This window comes from Lactuca serriola, chromosome 3 (genome assembly GCF_051521515.1).
Source record: "Lactuca serriola cultivar US96UC23 chromosome 3, Lser_US96UC23_V15, whole genome shotgun sequence".
Classification (NCBI taxonomy): Eukaryota; Viridiplantae; Streptophyta; class Magnoliopsida; order Asterales; family Asteraceae; genus Lactuca; species Lactuca serriola.
The window spans coordinates 290515-306996 of record NC_136410.1 but is presented as its reverse complement, the minus strand read 5'-3'; the positions used below and the strand labels follow the sequence as shown (position 1 = coordinate 306996).

Genomic DNA, 16482 nt, shown 5'->3' with positions numbered 1-16482 from the left:
GAATTTGTAGGATTTCTAGACTTAAACTTAGGATGCTAAGCGATGATTGTGAGGTGTGAACACTAGCTTATTTTAGGAATTGTGCCTAAAATGCTTTTATGTGCTAAATGCTTTGTGCATGATATGTTGTTATTTGTTCAGATCTATGGTCTGTTGCCGACCGGATCTGGAAACCTTATGTGTTTAGGATTCTAAACGTACGACTACGATATTAGAACTAGCATGTAAACGTTTCGGAGTGATAAGGACGATTTAAACGTCTATCCTAAATAAAGATCTAAATTCACCTTATTCGGTGTATAGATCAAGATGGCAAGGACCCGTAGCGGAAACGTGAACGCGAATGGAGATAGGAACCAACCCCCAGTGGTTCAACAAATACCTGTTGTAGAAGAAGTTGCACCTGAGCCAGTCACGATGGCCGGAGTGCAAGCGATGATCCAGGCTATGTTGGATCGTCAAATGGAGGAAACTAGACGTTTGCTCCAGCAAAATCGAGAGGAAGGCACTATTCAAATCGAACAGCCCGAGTTGAACGAAGGGCTGACTGAGGAAGGAGACTACAGTGGAACTGTTGGTCGAGTCAACCAACCAATAGTTCAAGAAAATAACCAAGATGACGGATTCGAGAGAAATGGATGCAAGTACAAGGATTTTCAGACTTGCAAGCCATCGACTTTCACGGGAAAGGAAGATCCAATCGGAGTCATGGATTGGATCTCGGAGATGGAGTTAGCTTTCATGACATGCGGTTGCAGAGGGAAGCTACAGACCACGTTTGCAGTGCGTCAGTTTCGAGGAGGCGCTGTACGTTGGTGGAATACTTTGGGGAAGACTTTAAGCCCCAACAAACCCCTGGAACTGACATGGGCAGAATTTCTGGTACAATTCAAACGAAAGTACTGCTCAGCTCAAAACCTGCTTGAGCTAGAGAACCAGTTTCTAACCCTAAAGAAGGGGAGCATGTCAATCGATGAATACACGAACAACTTCACAGAAAAGATGGAATTTGCCTTGCGTCTTGTTCCGGACGAGCTGACGAAAATTGATAAGTACGCAAAAGGATTACCATGGGAGTACGCGGTGCCAGTGCGTCAGGCACCTACTTTGGAGGCAGCTATCTGGGCTGCCAAGTCTGTGGAGGATATGATTAAGGGAAGAGCTGCCAGCAAAGTCGAGGTTGGCGAGAAAAGGAAATTTGACGGATCCTCAAGGTCCGGTAAGAAGGGTAGATTCTCGAAGTTTGGTTCGAGAGGAGGAGGATCAGAAGCGAAGTGGTGTGACAAGTGCAAGAAAAAGCACTCTGGGAAGTGTGACGGAGGGGTCACTTGTTACAAATGCGGAAAGCCTGGGCACTATGCCAATGAATGCACGTTCACTAAGAAGGTCTGTTATGAGTGCAACGAGGAGGGGCACATTTCAAGGGATTTCCCGAAGAAGAAGGAGACGGGAAGACCCAACATACCACCGAAGCCGAAGGCAAGAGCCTTCCAGATGACGCTCGAGGCTGCAAAGGAGGCAGCGGACGTCGCTTCAGGTACCTTTCTTGTAAATGGTTTGCCTGCAAATATACTATTTGATTCCGGAGCCAACTACTCCTTTGTGTCGCATAAATTTGGTGGGAAATTAGCATTGCCTGTAGAAAAACTAGATAATACCCTGATTGTAGAAGTTGCCAGTGGCAAATTCGTACCTGTTAGTAATCGTATTAGGAACATCGTCATTGACCTAAACGGAAACGAATTCCACGAAGAGCTATTACCCATAGAGTTAAACGGTTTCGACATCGTTTTGGGTATGGATTGGCTTAGCGCTAACGATGCTGAGATTCAATGCCGAAAGAAGATAGTAAAGGTAAACCCACCCGGAAAAGAATCATTTATGGTGTACGGGGACAAATGCAGAGTGAATTCTGGAATCATCTCCCTGATGAAAGCCAGGAAATGTTTGTCAAAGGGATGTGCATCATACTTGGCATTCGTAATCGATGCCAAGGAGAAGAAAGAGGTGCAGAATATACCGGTTGTGTGTGATTATCCGGAAGTCTTTCCCGAAGATCTTCCCGGATTACCACCTGATAGACAAGTGGAGTTTCGTATAGACTTGTTACCAGGAACAACACCAATAGCAAAGGCACCTTACCGATTAGCACCGACGGAGATGAAGGAGCTCATGACGCAACTTCAGGAGCTGTTGGACAACGGTTTTATTCGACCTAGTTCATCACCCTGGGGAGCTCCGGTGTTATTCGTAAAGAAGAAGGACGGAAGCATGAGGATGTGCATAGACTACCGAGAGCTGAATAAGGCAACGGTGAAGAACAAGTATCCATTGCCGAGGATTGATGACCTATTCGATCAGCTGCAAGGTTCGAGCTACTTCTCAAAGATCGATCTTAGGTCAGGATATCATCAGCTGAAGGTGAGGGAGCAGGATATTGAAAAGACTGCATTCAGAACAAGATATGGACACTACGAGTTCTTGGTTATGTCATTCGGACTAACCAATGCTCCCGCAGCATTCATGGATTTGATGAATAGGGTTTGTAAACCATTCCTCGATAAATCTGTGATAGTGTTCATCGACGACATTCTCATCTACTCGAAAAGCCAAGAGGAGCATGGCAAGCATCTACGGGAGGTATTAGAAGTGTTGAAGAAGGAGAAGCTTTTTGAAAAGTTCTCCAAATGCGACTTTTGGATACGGGAAGTCCAATTCTTGGGTCATGTTGTTAACCAGGAGGGAATAATGGTTGACCCCGCAAAGATCGAGGCTGTAATGAAGTGGGAACGTCCAAAGAGTCCCACGGAGATTCGAAGCTTTCTAGGATTAGCCGGATATTATCGACGATTTATCCAAGGCTTTTCTTCGATAGCTGCTCCATTAACAGCTTTGACTCATAAAGGAGCCACATATACATGGAGTGAGAAACACGAAGAGGCGTTCGAGAAGCTAAAGAAGAAGTTATGCGAAGCACCGATACTTTCTCTACCCGATGGAGTTGAAGACTTCGCAATTTACAGTGATGCATCTGGAGTCGGGTTGGGTTGTGTTTTGACCCAAAGAGAAAAGGTGATAGCATACGCATCTCGACAATTGAAAGAACACGAAAAGAACTACCACACTCATGATATGGAGTTGGCAGCGGTAGTTTTTGCCTTAAAGATATGGAGGCATTACCTCTACGGCACGAAGTGCAAGCTCTTCACTGATCATAAGAGTCTCCAGTATCTCTTTAATCAGAAGGAGTTGAACATGAGGCAACGACGCTGGCTAGAACTTCTCAAGGACTACGACTGTGAGATACTTTACCACCCAGGTAAAGCAAATATTGTTGCTGATGCTCTCAGTCGGAAAGTCAATCTGGAAAGGAAAAGGCCAAGAGCGTTAAGAATTGAAGTCGTTTCGACGATTGTCGAAAGTATCAGGAAAGCCCAAGAAGAAGCTTTAGAGAAAAATGACCGAAAGGAAGAACGTTTGGGAAGAACGTTAGTGTTCGGTACAAACAGTCGAGGACTGAAGGTATTCCAAGATCGAATTTGGGTACCTAAGACGGGAGGAATAAGAGATCTTCTGATGGAAGAAGCACACAAGACCATGTACTCGATTCATCCCGGTAGCACTAAAATGTATAGGGACCTAAAACCCTACTACTGGTGGCCGACGATGAAGCTCGATGTTGCGAAGTATGTGGCCGAGTGCGTAACATGTGCGAGGGTTAAGGCACAACATCAGAAACCGTATGGGAGTTTAGAACCTTTACCTGTACCCATGGGTAAATGGGAAGACATCACCATGGATTTTGTGACTAAACTGCCCAGGACGAAGAACGGTCACGACATGATTTGGGTAGTCGTGGATCGTTTCACCAAGAGTGCACACTTCATAGCAGCCAACGAGAAGTGGTCTATGGATAAGCTCGCAAATGCTTACGTGAAGGAAATTGTAAGACTTCACGGTGTTCCTCTTACGATTGTATCAGATCGTGATAGTCGTTTCACGTCAAGGTTTTGGAGGAGTCTACAAGAGGAGTTGGGTACAAAGTTATGTTTGAGTATTGCTTACCATCCGCAAACTGATGGCCAGAGCGAAAGAACGATTCAGACACTGGAAGATATGCTGAGAGCATGTACCCTCGAATTCCAAGGAAATTGGGACGAGCACTTACCTCTGGTAGAATTCTCCTACAACAATAGTTTTCACTCGAGCATCAAGATGGCACCTTACCAAGCCTTGTATGGAAAAAAGTGTCGTACGCCGTCTTGTTGGCTTGAAGCCGGAGAGAAGCAGTTTATGGGCCCCGAGATAGTCCATGAGACTGCTGAGAAGTTGAAGGTGATTAGGGAAAGAATGTTAGCAGCTCAGGATCGTCAGACGAGCTATGCTGACAAGAAAAGACGACCGATAACCTTCGAGGTTGGGGATTCCGTTCTGCTTAAAGTCTCACCATGGAAGGGACTTATACGATTTGGGAAACGAGGAAAGTTGAGTCCAAGGTTTATTGGACCGTTCAAAGTTCTTCAGAAGATAGGGAACCAAGCTTACAAGTTGGAATTGCCCGAAGAACTCAATGGTATTCATAACACTTTCCATGTGTGTTATTTGAGGAAATTCACGGGAGATGTTCCTGACATAATTCCAATCTCAGAGTTAAGGATGGATGAAAATAAAAGGCTGATCGAAGAGCCTGAGGCAATTGTTGACCGTAAGACTAAGAAGTTACGACGCAAGATGGTCGACTTGGTGCTAGTCCGATGGAAACATTCGAATGGGCCGAATCTCACTTGGGAAACAGAGGATGACATGATGAGTCGCTATCCACATCTGTTTGCTGATGCATGATTCCGGGACGTAATCATCCTAAGGGGGAGAAAATTGTAACGCCCGGGTTTCAGGGCTAAGCATTTTTGTCAATGTAATAGTCTAGGTCAACTCTTGTAACTCTTTTTGAAATAATAAAGATGAAATATTTGAGTATTATGTGAATTATATGTGTTTATTATTTAATTATAAATGTATAATTAATAAAGAATAAAAATGAGCGTCAAAATTAAAGTGTGAGATAATCCCGATATCTCTACATAAAGTTGTAGAATATGTCTCAAGGTTTCCGTTCATATAAGGAACGCCGAAATCCGAGTTATAACGAAGAAGTTATGACCCGTCGAAGTTTCACGACAGAACCGGCACGATACCGGGAAGCGTGAATAGTGAATTTACGATAGAGCGAGATTTAGTCTTAGTGATCTAAACGAAAGTCGTAGAATATGTTAAAATAAGAACATCGATAAAAAGAACGCCCAAATCTGACTTCGTATGAAGAAGTTATGATTTTTCGAAGTTTCGGAATAGCAGTGTACAGCCCGAAATTCGAATATTAGATCGAGCGGTTTTTAGCCGACACGACCTGAACGAGAATCGGAGATATCGTTAAGGGTAGCGTAACGAGAAAAAGATGGGTGAAAACGGATGTCGGATGAAGAAGTTATGAGGATTTAACGGACCAATCGTGTCCCGGCCCGTTAATAATATAAAATTTAAAATCGAGCCAAAATTAGCCGACGGAGTCTAAACGAAAGTTGTAGAGTACGTTCCCACCTTCGCGTGGATATAAAGAACGTCGAAAACGGAGGTCGTACGCGAAAGTTACGAATTTTTAAAGTTGAAGTGTGAAAATGCGAAGTCTGTTGCGAGGCTGATGACGTGGCTGCATCTGGGCCGCCCATCGCTGATGAAGGAACGCGCTTCGGATGATGACACCTGCCCTCGCTGTACGCTCCGCGTCCGAAGCCAGTACGCCCCGCGTACCCTCTCCCTTATCTCTTCCGGAGTGCTAGCCAGCTGGTCCGAGGTGGCGCTCCTATCCGATGACTACGCCCCGCGTAGGTCCGAGGTACGCCCAGCGTATCGAGGCCTCGCAGGGCTATAAAAAGGGGTCGATTTTCCTTCATTTCTCACACCTTTTTCACTTCTCTCTCTAACTTCTTTCTCTCTCTACAACCCCAAAACACCTCTAAACCCTAGTTAAGCCCCTTAGCACCCTAGGGAAGCCCCGAGGCTCCCGGAGTCCCGAGAAAAAGGAGTTTTTCGGTTTCGAAACGTTGCTCCAATCAAGTCCCGGTTCTCGATAAAAATCGCTGTAAGTGTGCTACGCTTACGCAATTTTTAATATAGCTTTCAAATAATTATAGGAATGTTATTAGGTCCTTAAAATAATTATTTGGGCTATTATTATGAGTTATATCGAGTATTATTAACGCTTAATAATACTCGGACTAATTAATTTGTCGCGGTTATCGTTAAACTAAACCCTAGTGGTATCGATACTAGGTTTTATCGAAGGAATATCGTTTTGAGAGTATCGAAGCGCTGTCCGAGTGCTGAGTCACCACCTAATCAGGTGAGTGCATAGTTACTTTCAACTTACACATAGATATGAAGTATTTTATATAAATTACGTGCTATGTGTGCATATTATCTGAATACTTGCTATCTATGCTAGATGAACGTTGTTATACATGTTTTCAATGATTTACACTGTATATGTATTTTATATCTACGAAAATGTTGGGGTAAAACATGGGTAGATGCAATAGGTGATGTGTGATAAAATGATGAGAGGCCTCGATGTTGATGTTGTTGATTCTGTCATCTAGCGGAGTATGGATGACGACCACGGACTCTTCTAGACAGTCCAGTGGAACACTAGCAGGCTCGCAACCTGTAGGTGTTTGTGAACGATGTGTTCACCGGTGTACTCCATCCCCCACATGGTTGCCTTTAGGACATTTATTGCTGAGGAATCCCCTTAGCAGTAGTGTCCGTCCCGATGATGATCCTTAGGCTAGGTCCCTTATGATAGGTGTTTAGGGACGTAAAGTGAGGATAACGGGAACGGGTAATCGGGTTATTGTTGATTGATGAAATTAATAAACTTATTTATTGTGGGTTGAAAACCCTATGTGCTCACCAGGCTCCCAAGCCTGACCCACTCAGTTTTATGTATTACAGGTAGTGGCGCATGAGCATAGGTGTGATGTTTTGGACGAGGGATTAGGGATATAGGCCTATAGATATGAAATATTGTAGTAAGGCTTGTATTGTACTGTTTATGCTTTTGATCTGTACGAACATGACATCCCGAGTCTTTTAATGAAATACATTTCTATGGAAATGCTTTTGATAAATCTTTATCATATTTTTGTTTTGGGACAAATTCCGCAACACTTTCATTTAAAATGTAACTCTGATTTTTAAACAAAGCATAAACAAACCGGTCTTTTCTGGCCGTGATTTTGGGGATGTCACATTTATTCTCCACAACAAGTACCGATTCTCCTTTTTCTTTTTGTAGCTCTCGAACATCAACATTCTCCTCATCCAAAGTTGGTTGTATCAAGTCTTGTATAACTTCTTCTTCTGCATCACTTGACACAAAACTTTCTTCACTCTCCTCACTAACTAGAGAACTTGGAGTTTTATAAGAAAAGACTTCAAAAACCATTGGAATCGAATCTCTAGACTTAGTACGCTTGACCCTTTCTATTATTCTAATTTCTTCTTCAATTAATTTCTCCAACTCTTCAAACTCGTTTTCTTCATCCATAAAGAATACTTCATTTCAAGCACAATCTCTCTTGAATCCGTCTACCACTCCAAAAGTCATTTCCTGATCCCCATTTCGCAATGTAAGTTTTGACTCGCACATATCCACGAAGGCTCGTGCGGTATTAAGAAAAGGGCGTCCAAGGATAAATGGGACATCTTTATCCTCATTCATGTCTAGCACCACAAAGTTAATTGGAAAGACAATTTTTCCAGTTTTTACCAAAATGTCCTCGGTTATGCCTCAAGGATGAGTCACTGAATGATTATCCATATGAATCGTCATTCTAGTAGCTTTCAATTATGGAAGGTCGAGCTTCTTATAAAATGAACAGGGCTTCAAATTTATACTTGCTCCAAAATCGGCTAAAGCATATGTCTTTATGTTGTTTCCGAATTCACATGGAAGTGTAAGGTGTCTAGAATCTCCCATATTCCTTGGTATCCCTTCCATAATAACCTTAGAACTATGCTCACTAAGCACTACCTTGGAGATCTTCTCTAGTTTTTGGCGAGTTTCAAGTAAGTCTTGAAGAAATTTGGCATATTTGGGTACTTTTGCCAAGGATTCAATAAAAGGAGTATTTATAGGAATATCCTTAACTTGTTTCATAAATTTGATATGATCTTGCTCCAACAGGTGAACTCTGCCTCGAGAAGGAAATGGTAGTGGAGGTTGATAAGCTCGAACATTAGCAAAATTTCCTGCCCAAACTGGGCCTACATCATGAGGATTGAATCCTTACGTCTTGAGGTTGATAATTCAGCAACATTATTATATTTGATTTTTATCCGATTTGGATGTGATTCAGGTTGCTTTATCTCTTCTTCCAAGGATTCTAAGAACTCAGAAATCGTGTCTTCTTCAGTAGTGATGACCATGACATGTGGTGGCAGTTTCTTATCGGGAACTAGTGGAGGTAACCATTCATTAACCAATATAGTTGATTGACCAAGTTGAGTCTGAATGTCTTTAATGGAAGCTTGATGATTTCTCATAGTAGTATCAGTTGTACCGTGACATTTTTCTAAATCCTCCATGAACCTAGTAAGTATGGACTCCAAATCAACTTTCTTTTTAGGTTGTGGTTGTTCTTTTTGGTTAAATCCTCGGCTTGTTTCCCTATATTTCTCTTCTTTTTGCTTTTTTAACTAACCGTAAGGCAATCATTCCTACTTTGGCTTCCTCCAATCTTCATCGTAGCAGTCTCCACTTGAGTAATATTTGAGCCTTCATATTCCCATTCTTGTCCAAATGGCAATCTTTCGTCAAATGTGGACCATTGCAATTTTCACAACCCACACGTATCGCGTGAATGGATTGGTCTATCTTTGTCATTCTTCTATCCATGCTACTTAACATTGCCATTACTGCCTCCATATATTCCGAAGCACCATTCCTGATCCCCCATAGCATTACGAGGGTTGTGATAATCCCGTGAATGCTTCGAAAACTCTTTGATTAATTCTTTAATCTCAACGGGATTTTTCTTATTTAAAGGTCCTTGCGAATCATGGAGTTGACTTATCATGATGTTTACCCCATCATAGAAGATTGAGACCTCTTGTTTCTCATTTAGGTCATTTTGGGGACAATTTCTTATTAACCCTTTATACCTCTCCCAAGCCTCATACAAGAACTCCCCCACTTGTTGGTCAAATTTTTCTATGGCCTTCTTGAGTTTAGAAACTTTGAATGGTGGGCAAAATTGCTGGAGGAAATCTTCATGCATTTATGCCCAAGTAGTGATTGAGCCTGGTGAAAGTGCCTTCAACCAGTCTTTAGCTACTCCTTTAAAAGTAACCAGAAGCAAGACAGTCTCTCGAGGAACATTAGGAATTTTAAAATAGTTGGCTAAGTCATTGAGTTCATCGAGGTGATTGTATGAATCTTTATGGTCTTTTCCGAAAAATGGAATATCCTTTAGCACGGTAAGGATATGTACCTTAAGCTCGAAGGTAGCAGTAGCGGGAACTATAGGTTGCACAAGTCCAAGACCGGTGTCCTCTAGTAATCCTTTCTTGTAGGCCTCCATCGCCATGCCAGCAATGTCCGTCATGATTCTTTTTGGCTCGCTTTCAGGTTCACTACTTTTGGCGGTTTCTGATTCGGGCTCGTAACCAGATTCTTTTTTAATAGGAGTAATCTCAAAGATTTCGGTTTTTCTCTCTTATTTCAGAATTTTACTTGATCCTCCTACGTTCTTGTCCTTCTTCATATGAAAAGTTGACCATGGATCTTTAAGTGGTCGTGTCAATGGGGTATTGGATCCACATGTCATAAACTACAGCAACAAAAACACAAATAAAAACGTAAAAACGAACAAAAACTAACTAAAAATTCCTACTGAACGTTCACCACGACGTGGTAATGATACGAACTTGTGGGGAAGCAGATAAACTAAACAGTAAACAAAAACAAAACAAAATGCGAAACAACCACGCTCACGTTGTGAACTTTAAGTGCTCACATCGCGGGTTAAATAATTCAAACAAAAAAACTAATGCTAAAAATTAAATTTTTGCAGGTTTAACCCCACAAAAAGGATCGATTAATCTAAAGCAATTAAATTAAAAACTAAAATAGTCATTCCCTGGTAGCGGCACCAAAAAACTTGATGTTAGTGCAGACTATACCTATCTGGCTTTAAATTTATATCCTAACTACTTATCTACTATTACATGTAACACCGTAAATTTCAAAACAAATTTTTCAAATTTTTATAAAACATAATTCCCTTAATATTCATAAAACACCCATGTTTAAAATTCAATCCAAGTTATACAAAAATCCCAATATCACATAATCATAAAATCCCATGCGTGTGTACTGATCAAGCCGGGGCTTTCCCACGGTCGTCACTAGTACCTGAAACAAATAACACCAAACACTGTAAGCACAAAGCTTAGTGAGTTCCCCAAAATACCACATATAACACATATTAGCCACTCGAGGCTATAACTCTGTGGGTCCGTACACCCAAACTCTACGAACCCTCAGGTTCTAACTCTATAAACATGCACAGCATAAATCACATAGAATAATGCAGTGCAACACATAATCACATATATAGCATACAAACATTGTATCACATAACTCTAGTTACCAACTCAAGGTAAAGTATAGTGAGAAAACTCACCTCGTGTATCACGCTAACTCGCAAATCCCGGAAATCACTCGTGCTCGATCCCTCGAGCTATAATCCTCCTATAACACAATATATATCTCTAATTAACACTTTCACAACTAAGGTTGACTTCCCCTATCAAGTCAACATTGGTCAACGCTGGTCAACGGTCAACTTTGACCGGACTCGGCGAGTGCACCGAAGCGACTCGGCGAGTCTATACGCGTTCAGTGATTCCCTCGGATCCTCTCCTGGCACGTCGAGTACTTCCCTGACTCAACGAGTTCCACCTGGCATGAATCGCGGGGCCACCACGACTCAACTCGCCGAGTCTCAAGAACAACTCGGCGAGTTCCAGCTTGACTCAGTCCACTCGTCAACCCTCTCTGACTCTCCCTGACTCACTGAGTCAACCCTTAACTCGGCAAGACCACTCGCATAGTGGTTTAGGACAATCTTCATGCTACTCGATGAGTCTGTTCTTCGGACTCGGCGAGTCTACACCATGCATGAACTCAAACTCACTCCTGAGGTCAGATCTGCTCCAAAAACCCATAGATCCAGTCCTTCCAAGCACATATACCATGTAAAGTTTCAATCTTGGTGCTCATGCAAAGGTCCAAAGGCCTTATTTGATGATGTGGTCTCTAGAATGGCATTCTAGGCTCATGGCCTCCATTAACACCCATAAAGCTCGAGGGAAAAGGGTCTCTGGACCTCTTTGGGTCCAGATCAAAAGTACCAACACCAAAAAGAGGCCAATTACTCCATGGATCTTTCCACAAGGAAAACCTAACTCTAAGATTTACACCAAGGACTGAGATAGGAACGAATGGTTACCTCAAATGAAGTCTCTGAGCTCAGAAATCACTAGATTAGCACCTCCTTTGGTCTCCTCTTGCCTTGATCCTCTTCTAAGAGCAAAAACACCCACAATTAGCCAAAGATCTTCCTCCTCTCTCTCACAAATCGCTCAAGGACTCTTTAGAGTTCTCTCTGGGGTTGGTGGCCGCAAATGACAGCCATAAGCCCTCTTAAATAGGTTTCATACCCCGGAAATTAGGGTTTCATTAAACAGCGTTGACTCGCCGAGTCCAGACGCGAACCGGCGTCCAAACCGCGATCCTACTCGGCGAGTTTGAGCTCCAACTCACCGAGTCCCCTCACAAATCACCAAAAATTACAAGAATAAATAATACCTGGAAATCCGGGCTGTTACAATTCTCCCCCACTAGAACTAGACTTCGCCCTCGAAGTCTCGCTCTGCAAATAACTCCGGATGCTACTCACGCATCTCACGCTCCGGCTCCCAGGTCATCTCGGACCCCTTCCGATGCTGCCACTGAACCAAAACCAAGGGTACCTCCTTGTTCCTCAGAACCTTGACTTTCCGATCTCTGATTGCCATTGGTCTCTCGGCATAATTCAGGCTCGCATCCACCTGAATATCCTCCAACGGAACCACTGCCGACTCATCGGCTATACACTTCTGTAGCTGCGACACATGGAAAGTGTCGTGAATCTGCCCCAACTCTGCTGGCAACTCCAAACGATAGGCTACTCGGCCTACCCTCGCGATCACTTGGAATGGACCAATAAATCGGGGCCCCAACTTGCCCCTCTTCCTGAATCGAATCACTCCTTTCCAAGGAGAGACCTTCAGGAGCACAAATTCGCCGACCTGAAGCTCAAGCTCGGACCGGCGTCTGTCCGCATAACTCTTCTGACGACTCTGAGCGGTCAACAACCTCTGCCTGACCTGCTGGATCTGCTCTGTTGTCTGAAGCACTATCTCTGTACTGCCCATCACGCGCTGACCAACCTCTCCCCAACAAATGGGGGTCCTGCACCTCCTCCCATACAACATCTCAAAGGGCGGCATACCAATGCTCGAATAATGGTTGTTGTTGTAGGAAAACTCTGCCAAGGTCAAGTACGTATCCCAACTTCCCCCGAAATCCAACACACATGCCCGAAGTATGTCCTCGAGCGTCTGAATCGTCCGCTCACTCTGCCCGTCCGTCTGGGAGTGATAGGCGGTACTAAAATGCAACCTAGTACCCAACTCATCATGAAACTTCTTCCAGAATCTGGAAGTGAAACGTACATCCTGGTCTGAGACAATCGAGATCGGCACCCCATGCCGAGATACCACTTCCCTCACGTACGTCTCTGCTAACTTCTCTGCGGAAGAACTCTTGATGATAGCAAGGAAGTGAGCGCTCTTCGTCAATCTGTCCAAAATCACCCAAATTGCATCAACTCCCCTAGCAGTCCTTGGCAATTTGGTGATAAAATTCATGATGATCTGTTCCCACTTCCATTCGGGAACCTCCAACGGCTGCAACTTACCATGCGGTCTCTGGTGCTCGGCCTTAACCCTACGACAGGTCAAGCACCTCTCAACAAACCACGCAACATCCCTCTTCATACAGGGCCACCAATACTCTTTCCTCAGGTCCAAATACATCTTAGTGGCCCCCGGATGGATCGAGAATTTCGACCGATGAGCCTCCTCCATCAAAATGGTACGCGTTCCTCCCACAAACGGCACCCAGATACGCCCCTGGAATGTCATAAGCCCCCGACCATCGGTAACGAACTCTGAAATCAATCCAACAACTCGCTCTTTCTTCTGCATCTCGGGTTGCACAGCCTCGGCCTGTGTCCCATGTATGGCGTCCAACACTGGAGCTATCACGGTCAATCTCAAACATACATCTTGCAGCGAGGTGCTCTCCGCCCTGCGGCTTAGTGCATCGGCTACCACATTAGCCTTGCCTGGGTGGTACAGGATCTCACAATCATAATCCTTGACCACATCCAACCACCTTCTCTGACGCATATTCAGGTTGGGCTGATCCATCAAATACTTCAAACTCTTATGGTCCGTGTATATCGTACACCGAACCCCATACAGGTAGTGACGCCAAATCTTGAGAGCAAACACCACTGCCCCCAACTCTAGATCATGGGTGGGATATCTCGTCTCATGAGGCTTCAGCTGCCTCGATGCATATGCTATCACATTCCCTCTCTGCATCAGCACCGCTCCCAACCCCAAGATCGACGCATCACAGTATACCACAAAGTCCTCCATTCCCTCCGGGAGGGCTAACACCGGGGCCTCGCATAACCTTTGGCGAAGTGTCTCAAAGGAGGCCTGCTTCTCGGGGCCCCATGAAAAAGCGACACCCTTCCGAGTCAACCTGGTGAGTGGCACTGCGATCTTAGAGAAATCCCTGATAAATCTCCGATAATAACCCGCCAACCCTAGAAAACTCCTGATCTCGGAGGGTGACCTTGGCACCTCCCAACTCATCACCGCCTCAACTTTGGCCGGGTCGACCAATATCCCTTCCTGGTTAATGAGATGACCCAGGAACTGGACCTCTCGCAACCAGAAATCACACTTGGAGAATTTGGCATAAAGCCTCTCCGACCTCAGAACCCCGAGGATCTCCCTCAAATGCTCCTCATGCTGCTCTCTAGATCTCAAATATACCAAAATTTCATCAATGAATACAATCACTGACCGATCCAGCATCGGCCTGCACACCCGGTTCATGAGATCCATGAACACTGCCGGGGCATTGGTGAGCCCAAAAGGCATCACCACAAACTCAAAATGCCCATAACGCGTCATGAAAGCTGTCTTCTGGACGACCTCATCTCGCACCCTCACCTGATGATATCCGGATCTCAAATCGATCTTGGAGAACCAAGATACTCCCTGTAACTTATCGAACAAATCGTCGATCCTCGGCAACGGGTAACGGTTCTTGACCGTCAGCTTGTTCAACTCCCGGTAATCAATGCACATCCGGTGTGAGCCATCCTTCTTTCTGAAAAAAAGGATAGGTGCTCCCCATGGCGAGCTGCTCGGCTGAATAAACCCCTTTCCCAGCAGCTCCTGAAGCTGCGAGGATAACTCTTGCATCTCTGGAGGTGCAAGGCGATAAGTCACCTTGGCAATAGGCGCGGCCCCCGGAACCAAATCGATACTGAACTCTACTTGCCTCACGGGAGGCACACCCGGCAACTCCTCTGGAAAGACATCCGGGAACTCAGGCACTATAGGAACCTCCTCCACTGACCTCGGCCTCTCGGAATCAACCCGCGTATCCGACACGTACGTCACAAAACCCTTACAGCCCTGCTGTAGACACTGCCTCACCCTAGCGGCCGAACAAAACGCTGATCCAGAACGGGTACCCACGCCATACACCGTAATAACTCCCCCACTAGGGTCTCGTATGGTCACCAGTTGTTGCTCGCAGTCGATAACCGCACCAAATCTTCTCAACCAGTCCATGCCCACAATGACACAGACATCACCCATCACAATAGGAACCAAATCAATCGGAAACGCAACACCGAAAATCTCAACTACGCACCCGCGGATCACCTCCGTGGCATATATCACCCTCTCGTCAGCTATGGAAACCCTCAGAGGCCGACTCAATGCCTCGCGACTAACACAGATATGCTGACTAAAAGCCAAAGATACAAAATACTGACTCGCACCCGAGTCAAATAACACCAAAGCAGGTATAGAATTCACAAGAAAAGTACCTATGCATAACATAATATAAGCATAATATCGCAACATCAAAATAAATACACGAAAGAATACATACCAGCCACGACATCGAGCGCTGTGCGGACCTCCTCCGCAGTCAGCTGAAAGGCTCTCCCTCGTGCCCTCAGCGCCTCGGCCTTCACTAGCCGAACCTCGGTAGCTCTGATGGCGGTAGGGGCAGATCCCTGAGGTGCTCCCTGAGATGATCCTCGCAATAGCGGACACTCTGCCTTCCGGTGTCTGGTCTGGTTGCAGTGGAAGCACACAGCAAACCCCTTGGGGCAGTCCTTGGCCATATGCCCCTCCTTGCCACACTTGTAGCAAGATCCCGCTCTACAGACTCCCTCATGACCCTTGCCGCACTTCCTGGAAGTTCAGCCCTTCTGGCTCCCTGACTTGGGATCAGTGGGCTTGGCCCTCTTGGCTGCCGGCTGAGACAACGTCGGTCGCCGATCCCTCCCCTGAGACTCCGCCTCCTCCCTGGCCTGAGTCTCTAGCTCAATCTCCCGCTTCCGGGCATTTACCTGAAGCTCGGCAAATGTCCGGTACGAGGAGTTCGCCACGAACTCCCTAATGTCTCGCCTCAAGATACTCAGATATCGGCTCATACGTGCCTGCTCCGTAGACACGTGCTCAGGGCAGAACATCACCCTCTCATGGAACATCCTAGTAATCACTGTAATAGACTCAGTACCCTACTTGAGGGTCAGAAACTCCTGGGCCAAACGCTCCCTCTCCACCTGGGGAACGTACTTGTATCGGAACATGGCAGTGAACCTCTCCCAGGTCACTGCCGCAAGCTCAGCAGGCGTAAAGTGCACCGTCACAAACTTCCACCATTCCTTCGCTCCCAAGCGAAGCTGGTTCAGCCCAAACCAAACTCTCAAATGCTCAGGAGATGAGCAAGTGAAGAAACAGCCCTCTATATCAGAAATCCATCTCATAGCTGCCACCGGGTCCTGGGTCCCATCAAACTCTGGTGGTTTTGTGTTGCTGAACTCTCGGAACAGCAACGCATCACCACCATGTGGCCTTGCAGCAGCAACAGCTGCGGTGGCCGCCGCAACAGCAGCCTCAGAAAGAGCAGCATAACGCTCGTCGAAAGTCTCAATCAGCGTGGTCTTAATAGACCCGAACATCTCTGGTATCTCTGCCCTGATGGCCGCA

General features: G+C 45.2%; 1 non-coding gene across 1 annotated transcript; it reads left to right on the top strand.

The window, feature by feature from the left end:
* The first annotated feature begins 9183 nt into the window (after positions 1 to 9183).
* On the top strand, positions 9184 to 9290 carry LOC145096391 (small nucleolar RNA R71). The gene has a single exon (XR_013703798.1). It is a non-coding gene; the product is annotated as a small nucleolar RNA R71 (small nucleolar RNA).
* The last annotated feature ends 7192 nt before the right edge of the window (positions 9291 to 16482 follow it).